The following is a 6,771-nucleotide window of genomic DNA, read 5'->3' on the forward strand; positions in this document are numbered from 1 at the left end:
GGATTTCTTGGACACTCGGAAGCTAAGCATAGTCACGTATCCTCAAACAGATTTCATGCCTATGAGACATCAAAATTTGATGCCAAAAATCAACAATACCCATACAGAACCAAAATAATGTTGACTCCATAATATTACACAACACGCCATTTTCATTAGCCTTGATGTGAATTGTTGTGCCAAGAGGCAAACTATGAATGTCATTGCATGTAGTGTCTCCTCTATGTTTCACGAGAGCACCCTAATCATCAACATACAAATAACTTTTTAAACTAAATGAAAGAAGTGCAATATACAAACGCATGATTGGGGAATGTTTTACGCGCACACCCTTATCCGCTCGCCTCTGCCTCCAGCTTCGCTCTTCCTTGGGCCGAAGTACCTCTCCGTCGCCGTCGACTCTCCGGTCTTCCTCCGCTTCGCCGAAGACCCGCGCTTCCTCCGCCGACTCTCTGGTCTTCCTCCGCTCCGCTGAAGCTGCCATATGCCAAGAATAAAGCGGAGAAGCTTCCTTGCTTCCTCTGTAAAGCGGAAAACTCCTAAAGCAGAAGAAACAAACACAGCAAGCACAACCTTCTTCTCACCTGAAGCTTCATTGTCAAAATGAACCAGAGGTCCCATGAAGAAGGGCTCAAACTTCATGGAATGTTTGCTGTAATCATTTTTAGAGAGAAGCTGAGAAAGCTCTTCAATGCCTTGCTGCTTGCACATAAAACTGGCTTTAGTTAGTTCCTCTGGTAAAGAAGCAGCTTCTCCATTAATGGTCATGGTTGGTGAAGTTCTGTTTATAGTTGAATTTGGGTTTTGGAGCTTCTTAGTATGAGTTCCATGCGATTGAAGAGATTTTGGGTGGTGGTAATTAGATTCGTGGTTTCTGGTCCCCTTTAGAGGGAAGCTCGGCGGCTGTCCGCCGGAGGTTGTGCAGTGGTTTAAAAGGCTCATCTGAAATTTACTTTGTTGCTTCCAGAGACTTTCTTGAAATTCCATGAGTTAAAAAAAAAGAGTTTATCAAAAATATTGCTTCCAGAGACTTTCTTGCGCTATTGTTCTAGTTTTACTATTTGATCAATGGGTTGCTTTTATCCTAATTGTTGCTTTTATCCTAAGTCATTTTCTATTTCTAGAACTTGATAGTAATGAGGATGAGCATTTTATTCACTTTATAATTATCTTGGATTCTTGAGGCTTCGAGGAAGGAATGACGGAACTTGATGAAGGTGAAGCTGAATTAGAAATGTTCAATACAGTTTTTGAATAGCTGAGGAATGATTTGAATTTTGTGAGCATTTCATTGGAGACATTACACTCCTATGTATGCATCAGAATTCCAGATTATATTACATAACTTTTGCCCATAAAATTATTAATTATATTGTGATTAGTAATTGCATGATAATTTTCTTGTGACAAAATACACAAGTATTTAACCATGTTTCAATATCTTTATCTAGGAAAATTGAAGTTGATAATCCAATACTTGCAACTGCAGCTTGGAAGGCGGGTGCAACTGGAGCGTTGGATTGCTTTTACAGTGATCTTTAATTTTGTTGAGAAAAAAACAGATTCTGCTGCACAAATTATTCATTTAATTAAAAAAAATTCAAATAAACTGTTTACAAAACACACTAACCAAACAGCTAAACTGCTTATTCAGAACAGGGGCAGAATGATCAATTTTCCAGGATCAGTTGTTTTCCATAAGCACCAACCAAACAGCCAGACAGCTTATCAGGATCAGCTGCTCATCAGCAGATTATTAGGATAAGCTGCTTATCAGCAGAAGCTGGATAAGCTGCAGCTGCCCCAAACAGACCCTAAATCTTTTGATTTATCAACATCAAGCTAAATCCACAAAAAAAATTTATACTCATTCAAACATGTGTCTATTTTCACATTGCCCAAGTCAAAGGTTTTCATTAATTTTTTCACCCCATTTGTGTTCGTAGACAATGCTCGTTTGAGAAACTCGTCAGCCAATAACTTTAATAAATTATCAAATGATCTGGCAGTCCAAAATAGTAAATAATTTATCAAAAATAAATGCATCATAAGAAAATAATTTGTGCACATTCCTGCCCTACACATGCACCAAATATGCTAAAAATCGTAAATCAAGTGAAACCCTAACGAGAAAAGGGGACTACGAGTAGGGAGTTGTTAACGAGCCGATTTTGAGCTAAGCTCAGGCTGGCTCAAAATATGCTCGAATGGATTGAGTTCGGATTGAGATTGACTTGTGGCTAGTTATTTTCAATTTCAAGCCAACCCGACTCGAAATTGAATTATGCTCAATCCTGCTCGAAATCAAAACGAGCTGGCCCAAAATTTTCTTATTTGGATCAGTACGAGCTCGAAATCAAAACAAGATGACTCAAATTGAGTTATTTCGATCCTTATCAGCTTGAACTCATCCTCCGGGTCATTATATTTGATTTTATTTAGCATTATACCGAGTTTGGGCCCAATTTGAGATTTTGAAGCATATATTCTGTGGCCACATCACTCTTTGCAAAAAAAAAAAAAATGTAACAACTTATTAATTACAAACATACCACACAATTCTTATGTCATAAATTTTGATTTTTACATTTATGACATTCAATTCCTTTTCAAAACATAATAGATGATATAAATATAAAAACTAAAGTTTAGATGTTATACATGTAATAATATAAGAATTATGGGGTATTTATGTAATAATTTAAATATAATTTTCTAAGAAAAAAATAGTTGGTGAGAATTCATGCCTTATTCTTCATTTATCAGGAAGAATCTGATGCTCCATCACTCCAGCTGAAAAGATGATGCAAAAGAATAGTCTCATAATTCTCATACTTAAAAATAATTATTAAAAATCCAAAAAAAATGATTAAATAATTTAAATAGGTCATATTTGTCTTGCTCTGTTACAAAATAAATAAATAAATAGCAAAATAAAATAATATATTATCACTTAAAATATTACGTCAGGAGTCCGGACGTAGAGATAGGTCCAGAGTCCACTAAAATCACGTCATGTGGAGGTGACAAAAATTAAAAAAAAATCGTTTTAGCACAAGGGAATATTTCCCCCCGTGTTATTCTTCATCATTCAGATGTTATTGTAGTGATATTCATGTATTATTGTGTTCTAAGAATATTCTCGTTGTTATAATAACACAATAACACGTCAATATCACCACAATAACACATGAATAAAGATGGAGAAATTTTCCCCATAGTTACCAGGCCGGATCACAAGAAAATGAGTTTTTTATTTTTTTTTCTATCAACTTCACGTGGAGGAGATTTATTCGACTCTAAACGTATCTCTATGTACGGAGTCCGGACATAATAATTTTTCCTTAATATGAGGCTATATAATTCAGTCTGAGACGGTGGGCGAGAGAATCAAGCCTTCAGCTTGGAGAAGAGCTTCTTGCTAAGTAATTAGCTCTGCTGAAACAATATGGACAAGAAGCCTGCTGCAAAAGGAACAAAAGCTCAACAATATCCCCCTGGTTCTCTCTGTATCTCTCTTAATCTCGAGAAAATATTAGCTGCGGTTGTCCGTACGTGCAGACAATCGCTTGAAAATTGATTCAAATTTTGGCTTGGATCGAGATGGATCGAAATAAAAGAGCCGAACTCTGAGCCAAAACTTCGGATCAAATTTTTTTTCAAATCTATTTCGAGCCGACCCTAGCTTGGCTTTGGAATTGGATTGTTAGCAGCCCTATTGATATTAGGGTTGAGAATTTAGCGAATTTAGATTGAAAAACATTAATCGCTCGTATCAAAATAAAATGAGTCGAGCTGCGAGCCGAAATATTAGATCAATTTTCTTTCAAGCCGACCTTAACTCGGCTCGAAATTGCATCGTTAAAGGGACGCACCTAATATTTTCTTATGAATTTCTGGTAGGTTTTACAACATGAATCAATTCATCTCTTAATTTCTTCTTTATTTGCTTATGAATTATTAATTAATAAGAAAACTGAACTTTGTTAGCATATTAAATTTTTAAATAATCTATTTATAATTTCTAGAGAATTCAACAATTAATTTTTTTTTTATGTATATATGTATGCATGGATTGCGGCAGCGTAGTGATATTGTGATGGTAATATGATGAATATCACCACAAGAGTACTAAATCTGCACCTATCCACGCCTTCTCTGTCTGTATATAATATTTCTTCTCTTTAAAGAGAAAAATTATTGCATCAGGAGTCCTGGTGCAGTTTTGCATCATGATTCCAATCAAGGTCTGCCCCGTGTACAAGCAGACCCACCCATATATTAATTTAATTTTTTTTTCTTACTAAGATGGGCTTGTCTGTACACGTGACAGATTATGATTGGAGTCTTGATGCAAAACTAAAATACATAGAAAACATTTAAAAATTATTTAAAAATATTCTAATTTTATTTACAAATGTGGGTTAATAGTGGGCTATCCCATGGATTCCTCGGCACCACAGACCAAGAAATGCTGCCATGCAAAGACGAAGAAGAGAGGCGAGAGAGGCTTCATTGAAGGATGGTAATTAAGCGATTTGCCACTTCTGTTTTTTTCTTAATTCATTTGATTAAATAGATATTTACATATATACCGCCAAAAATATTTATATTTACAAATTAATCACACATGTGATATTATGCCGCAATCAAATTATTGAGGATTTGATAAAAATAAAAAATATGGGTAGGGATTTTACCATAAATTTTGATATTTGAGCGAGAATTCGAAAAATGGATGAAATAGGCCGGTGGATTTGTAAATAAAAAGTTTTGGGTTGTTCTCATGTAATTGTTCATTGGTTAAAATATTCTCAGAACACAATAACACATGAATAACATACAACAACATCTGCATAACACGGGAGAATATTCTCCAGTGTCACCGGAAATATTCTCCTGTGGCGTGATTTCATTGGACTCCGCACTTAAATAAGGGGCATTTTCATGCTACCAACCAATTCCTATATATTCACAATTCAAGCAGCTAAATTTTACATTTTATATTTACATCACTCATAATCTTTTGTGCCACATCAAATGTATATAAAATTGAAATTTAACTGTTATGCAAATATAATAAAAAATGGGTGGCATGTATGTAAATATTCCTTCCAATATACTATCGTTACTTGCTGACAATTTGAAGTAAGAAAGTATTTGCATTTCAGCCTTGCAGGACTTTGCTGCTGTTGGATCTTCGAAGAATGCTGCATTTAAGTAGAAGGATCATTAGTATTATGATTGCTCTGGATGTAATTTAGCAAAATGTTGATGGTGATTCGGTAATGTCACTGGTAATCTCTATAAGTTGTAATCTCTTCGCCATCATGGGAGTATTTGAATGACATATTCATGAACTGATCCCTTAAATATATGTCAGGACATCTTCAGATGACAATATTTACGAGATAAATATACTACTGTATACTAAAAACATAAGAACACGATCTCAACAAGATAATGCAAGACACAATACTGATAGAGGTAAATGTTACTAGCATTTTGATATGGCGCGGCTAGACATGTGAGGATGATGATCAATGCATGTTGGCATTACGTTATGTGTTTAGTCCAACCAAAGAAGCCAAATAGGGATGCATATGACTATTTGCAAGAGTAATTGAGTGAGGGTTGAGGTTACAACAACTTGAAGAAAACTGCAATTGACGTTTGTAATTGTCAAACGGGATGCCTTTTTGAAGAGCTATAAATCTTAACATTAACCTTCCCTCATGTATTGCATTTACTAATCGAGATGTATCACAACTTCTGGGTGTAGGAAAAGAGATACGGATTGAAGTGCTTGATTATTAAACCCAATAAATAATTAAGCTAAGAATCTTCTTGTATGGATCACAAACCATGATGAGCACAACTTAAAATTGGTGGTGTTGCATATACTTTGTACTAAGTAAAAATCTTGATGAAGAATTATGGCCCACTCCTTAAAGTGCTTGACATTATACCAACTAATGATTGCTACACGACTAAAAAATTTATCTCTAAAATCACACAGCCACAAAGTTTGAGTAAATGGTGATCCCATTTTATCTTTGTATGATACTTTAAGATCATTTACAGAGGACTGTATGATATTCTATTTTGATGAGATTGTCATTTATAGCCAAATATAAGCGAAATAATCTGAGCATTCGTGAGTGTTGATCTCATTTTTACGAGGTTGGTAAGTCTCCCTAACCCTCCCCATAACTCTTAAGATTCACTATTAGATCTAATATTCCCTCTTAATGAGCCTTAGGTGATTTCCTACACACCTTAATGAATGGCTAGCCCAAAGAAGACTTTATTTCCTTTGGATTTAAATGAACATAAATTAAAATCTTGATTATTAAATGTAGTTAGGAGGAAAATAACAAGTTTAGGATGAAATGAAGGGACTCAACTCCAATTAAGCTCATTTAGGCCTGGGTCAAATTTTAGGTTACCTTATAAGACTCACATAATCTAATGAGCCCAAATTGAATCCAATACTCTAGGACCCACTCCAGCAGCTCAAACCATCTCTTGAATTTTTCTCGAGTCAATGAGGCTTATCAACGTTATTTGGCCAACTCAACTCATGTTAATCTTGTACCCATCAAAATCAAATATCTTTTTTTTTTCTCAAAATTTGATTCTTGATGATCCTAATACGTCTATGAATCATTAAGGACCATTAGTGAGCTAATATAAGGTCTTTAATCCCAAATTCAAATTAATTTGACCAAGTGACTTATTATAAAATCAAATAATAAAATCTTATCCAAT

The 6,771-nt window shown here is 34.7% G+C and overlaps 1 long non-coding RNA gene across 3 annotated transcripts; it reads left to right on the plus strand.

Moving 5' to 3' along the window:
• Window positions 1-3,366: 3,366 nt before the first annotated feature.
• On the plus strand, window positions 3,367-5,936 carry LOC110031422. 3 transcript variants are annotated; one of them, XR_002294736.1, is made up of 4 exons: window positions 3,367-3,500; window positions 4,432-4,525; window positions 5,172-5,297; window positions 5,384-5,936. It is a non-coding gene; the product is annotated as an uncharacterized LOC110031422 (long non-coding RNA). The 3 variants fall into 3 exon arrangements; XR_002294737.1 differs by lacking the exon at window positions 5,384-5,936 and having other exon boundaries at window positions 3,367-3,509; window positions 5,172-5,377; XR_002294735.1 differs by lacking the exon at window positions 5,384-5,936 and having other exon boundaries at window positions 3,368-3,500; window positions 5,172-5,377.
• The last annotated feature ends 835 nt before the right edge of the window (window positions 5,937-6,771 follow it).

Source organism: Phalaenopsis equestris, unplaced genomic scaffold, assembly GCF_001263595.1.
Source record: "Phalaenopsis equestris unplaced genomic scaffold, ASM126359v1 Scaffold000812, whole genome shotgun sequence".
In the NCBI taxonomy this organism is placed as follows: Eukaryota; Viridiplantae; Streptophyta; class Magnoliopsida; order Asparagales; family Orchidaceae; genus Phalaenopsis; species Phalaenopsis equestris.